General features: G+C 42.4%; 1 protein-coding gene across 4 annotated transcripts in view; it reads left to right on the plus strand.

Annotated features, from left to right (window-relative positions):
- Positions 1-15,318, plus strand: part of LPCAT3 (lysophosphatidylcholine acyltransferase 3) — a 42,225-nt gene that overhangs the window by 5,771 nt on the left and 21,136 nt on the right. The window lies entirely within an intron of this gene.

A 15,318-nucleotide genomic window follows, 5' to 3' on the forward strand; every position in this document is an offset into this window, starting at 1 on the left:
CAAAAGCAGCCAGAGAGATCCGATCCTGTGCCTCTCCTGCTCAGAACCCTTCAGGGGCTTCCATACCTGGCTGGTAAGCCCCTGCCTCGTCCCAAGCAAGCTGACAACCTTTTAGCCACATGACCTTTGTTCAGTTCCTCAGGAAAGGCATGAAGCCTTCCCTACCTCAGAGCCTTTGCACACGCTCACCTGCTGCCTGGAGTGCCCTTCAGTCACCTGACAAACTCCTTTTCATCTTCCTCTGAGAGTTCTTCCCTGACTCTCATGTTAAATTATGTCCCCTGTTACACTTTCTCATACTGACTGGAATTTCCTTCCAAGTATATATCACACTTTGTAATTATGTATTTGTAGATGAGGGCAGAAACCATGGAAGTTTTGTTTACCACAGTGGATCCAGAGTTTAACACAGTACTTGGCTTGTAGAAAAGGCTCGATAAATGCTTGTCGAATAGGTGAATGTGTGAATGAATGACTTGGCAACTTATTAGTTGGAGGATAAAGTTGTAATTTTAAAAAGACTCCATCCTCCTGCCTGAGTAGCTGGATGGGCTAAAGACAGAGTTTTAGGAGACAGTATTGGTATCATAACTGACTCAGGGACGGAATGAAATGCCACGGAAAAGCTTATACAGAGAAGAAGATCTTATTCATGTTGATTGGGTATGTTAATATTGCTACCCCTTGATAATAGTAATAGCTGGCATTTATTAAGGATTTTCTGCGTGCTAGACATTGTCCTAAATGGTCAACAGGCAGTTCCCCACCTAAACCTACCAGTTACCCGTGAAGTAATTATAGTACTGTTAAGATCTCCTGGTACAGACAGGAAAGTCAGCCGTACAAAGATTGAGTAACTTGCTTAAAGTCACACTCAGTTCTGCCTGACTCAAGTTCCTGCTCTTTACCACTGAGATTGGGAGGAGCATGCGGGGGTAGAAAAGATAAATGCCCTTGGTGTCCTTTTCTCTTTTCACTCTCAGTGGTTAAACCGAGATGCAGTCAGCATATGAGCCACCTCTCAGCGTCCAAAGCTAGAGCTGGCCAAATGGAGCAGATGGCCACCCTGCTTAGTGTGAGTGTTCCCTAGTCTTCGCCATGATGGTGGCTTGGCTGTTAGACTGATCAAAAATTGCAGCTGGGGGTAAGAATTCATTCCTCAGAGGTTCAGAATTAGCATCACTAAAGTTAGCGACCTTTAAAATCAAAGGAAGTCCTGCAGTTTAGTTCCCTTTGGACCAAAGTCAGGTCTGGCCCTTCAGAAAAAAATCCATTATTCAGTGCAAAAAGCTTTCTTCAGGTAGCACTGGAATCACAATATAAAGAGACCAAAGGTAAGCTAGATGAAAATTAAGCAGCATTAATGAAACAAAGAGACTTCTGACCATAACACAAAGCAGGGTCCAAAAATTCTACTACTGTAAAATAGGGAGATTGTCCTAAATGACTTTCAAGGACCCTTCCAGTTTTAAAAATCTAGGTATATTACTCCTACATTTTTAGACTTTATTCTACTTCATAGCCACAAATTTCATCATAATCTAAACCTTCCTGTTTGGGATTTTTTTTTTTTTTTTTTTTGAGACAGGGTCTCACTCTGTCACTCAGGCTGGAGTGCAGTGGTGCAGTCTCAGCTCATTGCAACCTCTGCTTCCCAGATCAAGCAATTCTTTTTTTTTTTTTTTGAGACGGAGTCTCGCGCTGTGTCACCCAGGCTGGAGTGCAGTGGCGCGATCTTGGCTCACTGCAAGCTCCGCCTCCCAGGTTCAGGCCATTCTCCTGCCTCAGCCTCCGAGTAGCTGGGACTACAGGCGCCCGCCACCACGCCCGGCTAGTTTTTTGTATTTTTAGTAGAGACGGGGTTTCACCATGTTAGCCAGGATGGTCTCGATCTCCTGACCTCGTGATCCGCCCGCCTCGGCCTCCCAAAGTGCTGGGATTACAGGCTTGAGCCACCGCGCCCGGCCGATCAAGCAATTCTTTAGCCTCAGCCTCCTAAGTAGCTGGAACTACAGGCGTGAGCCACCGTGCCTGGCTAAATGTTTTTTGTGTGTGTATTTTTTGTAGAAACAGGGTTTCACCATGTTGCCCAGGATGGTCTCTAACTCGAGCTCAATCAATCCACCCGCATCAGCCTCCCAAAGTGCTGAGATTACAGGCATAAACCACTGCCCCTGGCCAATAATTTCTTTTACATACAATTTTCCAGGTCAGGCATGGTGGCTCATGCCTGTAACCTCAGCACTTTGGGAGGCCAAAGCAAGAGGATCACTTGAGTCCAGGAGTTCAAGACCAGCCTGGGCAACATAGTGATACCTCATCTCTACAAAAAGTGAACAGAATTAACTGGGCTTGGTGGCATGTGCCTGTAGTCCCTGCTGCTTGGGAGGCTGAGGTGGAAGGATCACTGGAGCCTGGGGTCCTCCCCTCAACTCAGGACGTTGAGGCTGCCTTGAGCCAAGATCATACCTCTACACTCCAGCGTGGGCAACAGAGCAAGATTCTGCTTCAAAAATAAATAAATGAGTCTGGGCGCGGTGGCTCAAGCCTGTAATCCCAGCACTTTGGGAGGCCGAGATGGGCGGATCACAAGGTCAGGAGATCGAGACCATCCTGGCTAACCCCGTGAAACCCCGTCTCTACTAAAAAATACAAAAAACTAGCCAGGCAAGGTGGCGGGCGCCTGTAGTCCCAGCTACTCGGGAGGCTGAGGCAGGAGAATGGCGTAAACCCGGGAGGCGGAGCTTGCAGTGAGCTGAGATCCGGCCACTGCACTCCAGCCTGGGCGACAGAGCGAGACTCTGTCTCAAAAAAATAAATAAATAAATAAATAAATAAATAAATAAATAAATAAGTAAAATTTTTTTAATTATCCAGGCATGATGGCATGCACCTGTAGTCCCAGCTACTCAGGAGACCAAGGTGGGAGGATCATTTGAGCCCAGGAATTTGAGACTGCAGTGAGCTATGATGATGTCACTGCATTCCAACCTAGATGACAGAAGAAGACCTCATCTCTAAAAATAAATATATATATTTTTTCCAACCTATACTCCAATGTCTTACATTTCATAAAACATTATGTTTTGAATTCCAATATAACTTTATTGTTAAACATGTTTATTTGCAGAAGCATGTATAAGTTAGGGTCCACGAGATTATTTGCATAAGCTAATTTACAAAAAAAATTACATAATCACTGACATGAAAGCATGTCTGGGCAGCCATGGGAGCTCATATGAGGCGTCCAGTTCAGTCGCCTTTTAAAAATATTTGCATTAGCTGGGCATGGTAGCATGTGTCTGTAGTCCCAGCTACTCAGGAGACTGAGGTGAGAGGATGCACCAGAGCCCCAGAAGTCAAGGCTGCAGTGAGCCATGATCGCACCACTGCACCAGCCTGGGCAACAGGACTAAGGCCTTGTCTCAGTCAGTCAGTCAGTCAATAAAGGTATTTGGTCTCCTAAAAGAAAGTGGCATTTTAGCTGGGCCTTAAAGGGGATGGTAAGATTCTAGTCAGGTAGAGATGAAAGAGGAGGAGTTTTCGAGCTGCAAAGAGTAATCTGGAGGTCAGGAAGAGTGAGATCCTGTCTGTCCCAGAATCTAAGGAAAAAGAAAAAATTTTTTGAGAAAAATCTGAGGACCAGCAAGTAGTCCTCTGTAGCTAGAACAATAGAAGTTCATGAAAGAGCAGTAGAGAAAAACATGATAGGCCTTTTAGGTAGGTGGGGGTCAATGACAAAGTAAGGTCGTAATATGTGCATTGTCTTTAGAGACCTTCTGGCCTGGGTTCAAATGCTAGATCAAATAAATATGTTCTAGCTGTGTCACCATAAGCTCATTACTAAACTTCAACTACCCATTTCTTCGTATTGCCACAGGCCAATTTTACTAAAGAATTGCAATTAAGAGTTAAGCAATGTATCAAATAATTCTTAGATTTATATTTCATTCATAACTAGCAGCAGTATTTTGAAACAGAATACAAAATGTGTATGAATTTTTAAAGTAATACAGTCATCAGAGAAATTTTCTATTTCTGGAAGACTGCTTAGGCATACTCTTTTTGTGATGTGTTCATTCTCCTTTGATCTGGAAAAGTTTGAGAACTGTTGCTCACTGGGATGTTGGGAGGACTAAATAAGATAAACTATGTAAACACTTAACCATGCCTTAAATAATTGTTCTTCCCTTCCCTGTCAATAAATATTTATTTTCTCCCTTTCCAAGGAGACACAAAGTATGGTCTTGTGACCAACAGCGTCTGTATCTCATGGGAGCCTGTTAGAAATGCAAATTCTTTGGTCTACTCCAAAACTACTAATTGAGAAACTCAGAGGACAGGGCCCAGTAATCTGTTTCAGCAAGCCAGGTTATACTTATTACTCTAGAGTTTGAGGATTACTAATTTAGTATATTTCTTCCGGTGCCTATCTTGTAGTACTTAATGTCCTGATACTACCTTTTTGAAGTGTCATTGGCTGGGCGCAGTGGCTCACGCCTGTAATCTCAGCACTTTGGGAGGCTGAGGCAGGCAGATCTCCTGAGGTCAGGAGTTCGAGACTAGCCTGGCCAATGTGGTGAAACCCGTTTCTACTAAAAATACAAAAATTAGCTGGGCATGGTGGCACACGTCTGTAATCCCAGCTACTTGGGAAGCTGAGACAGGAGAATCACTGGAACCCAGGAGGCAGAGGTTGTTGTGAGCCGAGATTGCGCCATTGCACTCCAGCGTGGGCGACAGAAAAAAAAGAAAGGTCATTATATCCGGTACTCTTTGGAATAAACAAAACTCTTAGATTCCTTATGATTTAGTTTTTCTCATTTGTAGGCCCGACAGATAGGAAAGTTGGGCCTACAAAGATTGAGTAACTTGCTTAAAGTCACACTCAGTTCGGCCTGACTCCAGAGTTCCTGCTCTGGATGTTATTTGAAGAATAACGAGATGTTGTTGTTATTATCTTCACATTATTATTATGTTGATTATCATGATCATTACATACACCATCTGTTTCACACTTTTGATGAGAAGGTTAGATACAGAGGAGGGTTTTTTTTGTTTTTTTTTTGTTTTTTTTTGAGACGGAGTCTCACTTTGTAGCCCAGGCTGGAGTACAGTGGTGCGATCTCACTGCATTGCAGTATGGAGGTGCAACTCTGCCTCCAGGGTTCAAGCAATTCTCCTGCCTCAGCCTCCAGAGTAGCTGGGATTACAGACATGCACCACCACACCTGGCTAATTTTTGTATTTTTAGTAGAGATGGGGTTTCACCACATTGGCCAGGCTAGTCTCGAACTCCTGACATCAGGTGATCGGCCTCCGAAAGTGCTGGGATTACAGGTGTGAGCCATCACACCCAGCGGGGAGTTTTTAATAAGGTTATTGGACTAATAGCTCCATCTTTTTTGTGTTGCATCAGCCACCTTGAGCAATATAGCAGTCTCTTGATTGATCTCCTTACATTTCTTAATATAAGGGATAAATTGTGACTTGTAGATTTAACAAAAATTAGGTGCCCTCGTTGCAGCTGCCACGGAAAGCTGGTCTAATATCAAAGCAAACTATCCTCCTTCTCGAGCAGAGTTTTTAAGGTAGGAGTGTGTGTGTATTGACATTTTCCTAGCAGTTGCTGAAGTTAAGGACCAGGAAATTTAGGGCCCACTTGGAGTTCTTATGGTGAAACAGTAATAGCTTCCTAGAGACCTTTAAAGCCTGTCTATAATTTGTATAGTTGAAAAGTTATTATATATATCATTATTTCTCCCTGCTTTCAAAACAGGAAGGGGGTGTGGGGAGTAACACACTAAAAAAAGGATAAGTAATTAGTTTCTGGGAAAGAATTTCCTTTTGGCCTCAAATGGACTGGTTCTGTAAGTTCCTCCCTTTTCAAGCAGAAGCTTTGAGGATAGTGAGATACGTGAAGCTCTGGACATCTTGAATGAGGTATTCTGTATTATTATACACCAAGTGTATAATAATTGTTAGTAATAGAGGCTTCTCATAGAAATGGCACTGCATTATAATTGTAGGGACAATTTGTCAGAGACTAGGTAGAAGATTATCAGACCCAAGTTTTGTTCTTGGCTCACATGAAGTCATCAAGTAGGCTATTTAAATGCTTCACTTTAACCATAGGCTGAGATTAAATTAAAAATAAAAAGCTTTTGTCATGGCCGGGCACGGTGGCTCATGGCTATAATCCCAGCACTTTGGGAGGCTGAGGTGGGCAGATCACCTGAGGTCAGAAATTCGAGACTGGCCTGACCAACATGGTGAAACCCCGTCTCTACTAAAAATACAAAAGTTAGCCAGGCATGGTGGGCACACGCCTGTAATCCCAGCTACTCAGGAGGCTAAGCCAGGAGAATCGCTTGAACCTGGGAGGCGAAGGTTGCAGTGAGCCAAGATTGCACCATTGCATTCCAGCCTGGGGGACAGAGCAAGACTCCGTCTCAAAAAAAAAAAAAAAAAGCTTTTGTCAATTAAAGATGCTTTTCAGTACTGAGTATTCATGTTGCTATGGCATTTTTATAAGAAAACTGTACATGGTCATATCTGCTACCTAAAATAATATATAGTGAGATGGTAATTTTACAGGCAATTAAGAATTTGCTGGCCAGGCACGGTGGCTTATACCTGTACTCCCAGCACTTTGGAAGGCCGAGGTGGGTGGATCACCTGAGGTCAGGAATTTGAGACCAGCCTGGCCAACATGGCAAAACCCCGTCTCTACTAAAAAAAAAAATCCAAAAGATTAGCCGGGCATGGTGGTGGGTGCCTGTAATCCCAGCAACTTGGGAGGCTGAGGCAGGAGAATCACTTGAACCCGGGAGGTGGAGGTTGCAGTGAGCCGAGATCGCACCATTGTACTCCAACCTGGGCAACAAGAGCAAAAACTCCGTCTCAAAAAAAAAAGAATTTGCTATCATAGCAGATCCATGTGTACATACTGTATGCAAATCTTAGGAAGATATTAGATCCCAGAAGGTTAAAGTTCTGATCTCTATATATTTGTATATGCTTTAAGGAGAAGTGGCATCCATGTAGATGTGGTAAATGGCTTATAACTCTCAAGGTTTCCAATTTCTGCTGTGGTAGCAATTCTAAATTAAGATGGACTTGGACACTACTCTGGATTACTGTCCCTAAATATCAACTACTGTTTATAAGCCAGCAGAGGCCAACTGAAATAGTACCCATAAAGTTCCTCAGCATATCCCTCAGACAGAAGTGGAAAAGATTGATTAAAGTTGGAGTACAAACATATGGGGCCCTGACCAAAAATACTGAACCATACTACTAGAAATCCCCATTCTTTAGCTAAAGGATAATCTGACTTCACTTTTAATTCTTCATTGACCATTGGTGTTCTGAAAGAATAGGAAATAATAGCAAAACATGGGAACTCCTAGATAGCATACATTTATTTTTAAAATGTATACTGTCGGCCAGGCACCATGGCTCACGCCTATAATCCCAACACTTTGGGAGGCCAAGGTGGGCAAATCATTTGAGGTCAGGAGTTGGAGACCACCCTGGGCAACATGGTGAAACCCCATCTCTACTAAAAATACAAAAACTAACTGGGCGTGGTAGCACACACCTGTAATCCCAGCTACTCAGAAGGCTGAGCAGGAGAGTTGCTTGAACCTGGAAGACAGAAGGTGCAGGGAGCCACGATCATGCCACTGTACTATAGCCTGGGAGAAAACAAATAAACAAAAAACACATATGGTCACCTTCCCAAGTAAACTGACCAACGTCAGTTTAGGTTCACTGTAGGAGTGCCTTCCATAGGCCAGCGCCTCTCAGCCTTTCCACTAAGTACATTAAGATCCTAATAGTAATCATTGGGACCCAGGTCATTGTCTCACCAGAAGCTCCAGATTTCTTCAAGTCTTGGCCCTCTTGTTTTATATCAAAATTTTATGTGTATTATTTTTATATTTCAAAAATTCTCCCCAAATCATCAAGTAATATTGAGATGCTGATGTAGAAAAAAGTAGATTTCCAGCTGGTATGATCAGTGATAAATTGGACTTCATCAAAATTAAAAGCTTTTGTGCATCAACAGATACTATCAAAAAGGTAAAAAGCTATCCCACAGAATAGGAGAAAATATTTGTAAATCATGAGTCTAGTATTCATATGTTTAAAGAACTCTTAGAACTCAACAATAAAAAGATAACCCAATTTACAGAATGGATATGAATAGACAGTTCTCTAAGACATATACATGGCCAATAAGCTCGTGAAAAGCTGTTCAATATCTTTAATCATTAGGGAAATGCAAATCAAAACCACAGTAAAATATCACTTCATACCTACTAGGATGGCAATAATCAAAAAAGCACACACGAACAGGTGTTGGTAAAGATACGGAGAAATTGGAACCCTCATGCATTGCTGGTGGGAATGTAAAATGGTGCAGCCACTTGTGGAAAATCGTTTGGCAGTTCCTCAAAAAGTTCACAGCTACCATATGACGCAGCAATTCCATTCCTAGGGTTATACGCAAGGGAACTGAAAGCATACATTCACGCAAAAACTTGTACGCAAATGTTCATAGCTTTATCATAACAGCCAAAAGTGGAAACGACCAAGCTGTCCACCAGTTGGGACAAATTGAATGAGTAAACAAAATGTTATATGCATACAATGGAATGTTAATTCAGCCATAAGAAAACAATGAAATCCTGACAACATGCTGCGACACAGATGAACCTTGAGAACTCACTACATGAAACAAGCCAGACACAAATGGCCACATACTGTCTGATTCCATTTATATGAAATACCCAGAATAAGCTAATTCATAAAGACAGAAAATACATTGGTGGTTGCTAGGGGATAAGAGGAAGGGTGAATTGGGAATGACCGCTATGCGGTACACGGTTTCTAATGTTCTGGCATTAGATAGCAGAGATGAAAATATTCTGGCGTTAGATAGTGGAAATGGTTGCATAACACTGAATATACTAAAATCCACTGAATTGTACACTTAAAAAAAGAAGAAAGAAGGACTCTGCATGATCAAAGAAAAAAAATGCTTTGGGTGCAAGTAGGGATAGAAGAAACGGTAAGACTGGAAAGACAGATTGTGAAGGACCTTGAATGGCAAGCTAAAGAAGCTGGCTTTCATCTTGTAGATGGGAAGCCACCAGAGTATTTTGAGCAGGGGTGACATGTTTAAGGTAGTGTTACAGGAAGTTTAATTTGTGAAATGAGTAAGAGATTCTATCAGCCAGGAGAGGTAGAAGGTTCTATAAAGTCAAATTGAACACCCGAAATTTCAGATTTCATGAAGGACCCTGGGTATGTGTGTATACAGGTATGTATGGGATTCGTAGCTATCTAGGGTAGGCTGAGGTGCTAATATGAATACTGAAAACTGGAGAGGTCATATAGCAGAGTAGTCAAAAACAAAAACACTCTGAACCCACATCCTGTCTGGGTTCAAATTCCAGCTCGGCCACCTTCCAGCATTGTGACCTTAGGTAAGTCACTAACCCTGTCTGTGCTTCAGCTTCCTCTTCTGTAAGATAAGGATACCTACTCATCAAGGTTTTTTTGAGGATTAAGTGAGTTAATACATACAAAGTGTTTACAATGTCAAGCTTAAAGAAAGGTCCCCGAAAATGTCAGCTGCTAGTCTGAAACTCCAGAGCAAGTTTGAGAGTAGCCCGTTATTGTTCTCTGTCCCGAATAACCTATGAAGTAACAGTCCTGAAGTGTTAAAAGACAAAACAAATTTTTCTTTGTGAAAAATGACCCTTTAAAAAAAACTCTATCTACTAATAATGAAGCTTAGTAGTAGTAAAATAATGATTTTTAGCCATAAAATGGGTTTTCTGTATGTTAACAAATATAGTATAGAGTTTGACAATATTCTTTGATATGAACCAGTCTCATACTTTCTGTACAGCACTGATTCTCTAAGTCAGATGCCAAGGCATGACCTCCCTTCAGGAATTGGGAATCTGCATTTTTAATAAGCATCCTAGGTAATTCTTATGCATGATACAGGTTGAGACCAGTGCAATGTACAGAAGTGGGAAAGATGGCTTGTGAAACTCGGTTGTATTTAGCACACTGTAGTAGACATAAAAATTGAAAACCCAACCCGGACAACACAGTGAGACCCAGTCTCTACTAAAATAAAATAAAATAGGCCGGGCGCGGTGGCTCAAGCCTGTAATCCCAGCACTTTGGGAGGCCAAGATGGGCGGATCACGAGGTCAGGAGATCGAGACCATCCTGGCTAACACGGTGAAACCCCGTCTCTACTAAAAATACAAAAAACTAGCCGGGCGAGGTGGCAGGCGCCTGTAGTCCCAGCTACTCGGGAGGCTGAGGCAGGAGAATGGCGTGAACCCGGGAGGCAGAGCTTGCAGTGAGCTGAGATCCGGCCACTGTACTCCAGCCTGGGCGGCAGAGCAAGACTCCGTCTCAAAAAAAATAAATAAATAAATAAAATAAAATAAATAAGTGAACATTGAGAACCAATGGATAGTAGAATGTATTCAGTTCAGTGGGACATGAAACAATATTTTTGCTTAATTGAATCAAACATGTTAAAAAAAAAAAAAAAAACCCCACCCTACTCCCAAAGCACTCAATAAATTCTTCAGAGAGAAGGAAGAGCTTTTTGTACTACATTGCCTCTAAAATCTTGTAGGATAAGATATTTTAAGATAACTTAAAATCTTAAAGTTTTTAAGTCTAATTTTAATAACCAAATAAAATGGTTTTTATTTGAGCCAGTTTCAAGTTCTTAAAGTGACACGTAGGACTTAACAAAATCCATTATTTGTCATTTATGCTTTGCCCATTTTTACTTATTCATACTCTGAAGGAAAAAAATGCTACAAATATATGTTGGTATATAAGACAGTGCATTCCACAAATATTAGAAAACTTGTTTTTTCTTTTTTTTTTTTTGAGACGGAGTTTCACTCTTTCGTCCAGGCTGGAGTGCAATGGCACGATCTCGGCTCACTGCAACCTCTGCCTTCCGGTTTCAAGTGATTCTCCTGCCTCAGCCTCCTGAGCAGCTGGGATTACAGGCACCTGCCACCACGCCTGGCTAACTTTTGTATTTTTAGTAGAGACGGGGTTTCACCATGTTGGCCAGGCTGGTCTCGAATTCCTGACCTTGTGATCCACCAGCCTCCGCCTCCCAAAGTGTTGAGATTACAGGCGTGAGCCACTGTGCCCAGCCAGAAAAATATTTTTATAGAATTCAAACTTGTATTTTCTTTTGAAGGGCTATAGAAAGGGTGAGAGAACCCAACAACCACACTTATTCAAATTTATAAGGACAATTAGGAGTATTCTCATGGTTATCTTTAGAATCTTAGCAGGGTAAAAAAGAGTTTATTGTTTCATTTGCTGAAACTCTTGAGAAAAAGTCTCACCACGTTTGTATTCACAGAGATTAGATTTGGCAACTCTAAAGACAAGAGAAATTATCATGATAAGTGTTTGGAGGGGTTAGAGAGAAAATTAGTCACTTGGCAGTGTGGCAGGGCAACCTTTGGACAACCCAGTCCAGATTAGGTTAGAAGAGGAGTTGAGGACCTTTTGTCCACTGCAGACCAGTGCCACAAATGAAGTGGGAGGAGACGGGTTACCACAATACTGCTTGGACTTATTTGAGAGAGAACCAGAAAGTATACAATCCCATAAGCATAAAAAATGGGGATAAAACTTCAAGTGTATATAAGGGTAAGAACAGGAGGAAACAATAACAGAGAGGGCAGGAGAGAAAGATCGGAAGGAATCAGACAGCCTGAGAAGAGGAGCTGGGGGCTGAGTCCTGGCCTGGCCTGGCCGCTCCCCACTCTTCCGTCTGTGCCTCTGAGGGGCTTCCGTTGTCCCAAGTGAGAAACAGCTGTGCTAGATTGCTTCTACAATCCTTTCCACTCCTGGACCAAAACAGTTGCCCCTGCATCTAAAATACATAGCTCTAGCATATAAAATGCAGGTTACCTCAACTCCCCCCAACTCCCACATCTCACTCCCTTCCTTTCCCTGCCTGCCCCAATTCTGGCTGCATTCTGTTCTTGCCTCATATGGGCTCTTTTTCTCCTCCCCTTCTTTTCCAATGTCATGCAGTCTCTTGAACACTGGGTTTCAACCACTATACAGAAAAATGTTAGTGAAAAAGAAGAGGGGTTCTATGCTGCGTGATTCTCCTTAGCCACGCACACTCCCTAGCCAGGCACACTAAACTAGGGGTGACAATGTATCACAAAGTCCAGACTCCCAGTCTTGCTGCCTCTTCTCCTCTTCAAAGTTTGTTTCGGAAGTACCACCCCTTGCACCTCACATCCCAGCTGACTCTGCCTACCTGTCAGCCCCATCCCTCCTTGGGCCTGCCTCAGCCTCACAGCCAGGATCCTACCAACACCAACACTGCACCAAACAACGCTTCCCAAAAGCCCCACCGGAACTAATGTGGGGACTCTGCCTATTATTAGGAACACCTTGGATGAAGCCCCTGTCCGCAGAATTCTGGCAGGAGAAGCAGAGTTTTCAGGCATATGCCTAATTTTGTTGGGGTGGTGGTTGATTATTTTTTTTAAATCTAGGATTTCTGGGATCTGAAGCTTATACAATCTTGGATACCTTCTTTAAGAAAAAGAATACAAAAATATCTTCTATAAGTTTTACAAAAATATATGACCATGTGAGCACGTTGCTAGCTCCCGCCCCCACCCCACCCAGAGCCTTGGAAGGGGAGTGAAACCGAAGCTTTTTTAGCTTCATGGCAAATATGCTTCTTCCTGGGAGTACTGGGTACATTTACAGACCTTTATTTTTTACTTTCTATAGATTGAATTTAGTTAAGTCAGTTTTAAGCGGGCAAAGGCTAAAATTTCTCACCCCTAGGTGGCTCAAATTTCTGAACCTGAGATTTTATATCTTAAAATCCATTAAAAGAATACTCAGTTTTTAAGAAGTTAGGTGTAGGTATGCTTATATAAAATATTTAGACATGCATAAGTATTTTAAGTGGCCTGAAGGAAGTACATGCATGCTGCTTTTGCAAATATTTTCGCTTTTTGTTTTTGAGATGGAGTCCCACTCTGTCACCCAGGCTGAAGTGCAGCGGCACGATCTCAGCTCACTGCAAGCTCCGCCTCCTGGGCTCACGCCATTCTCCTGCGTCAGCCTCCCGAGTAGCTGGGACTACAGGCACCTGCCACCATGCCCGGCCTTTTTTTTTTTTTTTTTTTTTTTTTTTTTGTATTTTTAGTAGAGACGGGGTTTCACTGTGTTAGCCAGGATGGTTTCAATCTCCTGACTTCGTGATCCGCCTGCCTCGGCCTCCCAAAGTGCTGGGTTTACAGGCATGAGCCACCGCACCTGGCCAAATAGTTTCTTTTCAGCTGCACAGCAGCCCTGCAAGATGGCTGGTATTTTCCCTATTTCACAGATGAAGAAATTGAGGTTTAATGAATGTAAGTAGGCTGGGCACGGTGGCTCACACCTATAATCCCAGCACTTTAGGAGACTGAGGCGGGCGGATCACCCGAGGTCAGGAGTTCAAGACCAGCCTGGCCAACATGGTGAAACCCTGTCTCTACCAAAAGTACAAAAATTAGCCAGGCATGGTGGTACACGCCCGTAGTCCCAGCTACTTGGGAGGCCGAGGCAGGAGAATCGCTTGAACCTGAGAGGCAGAGGTTTCAGTGAGCCAAGACCGTGTCACTGCACTCCAGCCTGAGGAACAGAGCGAGACTCTGTCTCAAAAAAAAAAAAAAAAAAAAAAGAATGTAAGTAATTTGCCCAAGCTGTAGAGCTAAATTTTAAACTAGATCATTCTGATTCCAAAGCCCAGATAATCTGGCTAGAAGTTGCCACCAGGGGATTTACTAATTTACAAAGAATTAGAATGCGATAAAATGCCCTGAGTACAGGCACCTGGAGTGTGATTTTTATCTTTGCTAGTAAAGCCATTTAGATGTCTTAAAGTACCTCAAAGTCAATCTGTTGCACCTGCTCTACTAAAACAAAGAAATGAGTCAACGGCCTCTTTTAGCTTTAACATGCTTTCTGTCTATACATTTTTATAGAATAATTTTTAGTTTTTGCAGCAGGTTTCACCAGTCAGCCAACAGGTGTGTATAACATCAATCACTAGCACTATACATCAGAAGTCTTGCTTATTAAGAGCACTCAGCTTAAATGGAGAAATTAAAGGCCTTTGGGACAGGTCAAGTTTAGGTTGTTTGGTTGGGTTGAGAGAGTAAAACTAACATTTCTTAACCTAACCCTTTTTCTTTCTTTCTCACAAGTAACAACCATCCAATAGCTTGCCTTTAAAATGTCCCCTCTATTGTTCCTCCACCAGACATTTTTGATCACTTGTCCCAGTTTCCATGAGTCCTGTATCACAGCTGTCAAAATGCTTGAGCTATTCAGGTGGAGATAACTTTCAGAAATGAACTGCTGAAGGGGACGGAGTGCCCGACAATCAGATTAACAAAGAAAGTACACCTAAATTTAGCATTAAAATGAACTTCTAGAATATTTTTCAATAGGAAGATAAGCAAAGATAAAAATGGGCGTGCTTATGTCTATAAACAGGTGCTGGAGCATAGATTGTTATCTGGAAATCAAAGAATAATAGAGCTGTAACTTTAAAAGAGCACACAGCTGGTTATTAGTGATTCACTCCCAGGTCACTGCCAAGTGCCAAGGCATGTGGCAAGAGCAGTAGAAGGGAAATCAGGTGATGTGGATTCTAATTTGAGCGCTGCTCTGTTAACCTTGGGCATGCCAGTTATCCCCTTCCGGCCTTAGTTTCTTATCTACCTAATGAAGGGTTTGGAGCAGGTGATTCTTCAGTTCTAAGAATCCGTATTCATGGATAACTGTTTAGCATATGACTCAGCCCAAGGTGTACAGGATTGCTGGAGTGTGGAAGGTATGTTGGCTCCTGCCCTTACTAGCAACAAGGCTTAATCTAGTGAACAGAAAGGATCAAAGGTGGCTATATCCCCACCTCAATGTCCATGATCTACAAGTGCTCTTCCAGCTGGCAGAGTGTGTCAGTAATGAGATTTTGTATCTCATTATATGAAGTTCTAAGCACTGAGCCTAATCAGTTACCCATCACTTAAGTAGACAGTGTCAGGCAAAGCTTAACTCTCCTTCCTATTTTTCTTTGTCTTCCTTTTCTCTGGAAGCTCTCTAACATAAGGAACTTCCATTTTGGTGAAAGAATAGAAAAGTTGAGGGACAGGCCAGGTGTGTTGTCAGTAAGACTGATCCAGCTGATTGGTTTGCCATTTAGATTGCATGGCAGAC

Source organism: Theropithecus gelada, chromosome 11, assembly GCF_003255815.1.
Source record: "Theropithecus gelada isolate Dixy chromosome 11, Tgel_1.0, whole genome shotgun sequence".
Taxonomy (NCBI): Eukaryota; Metazoa; Chordata; class Mammalia; order Primates; family Cercopithecidae; genus Theropithecus; species Theropithecus gelada.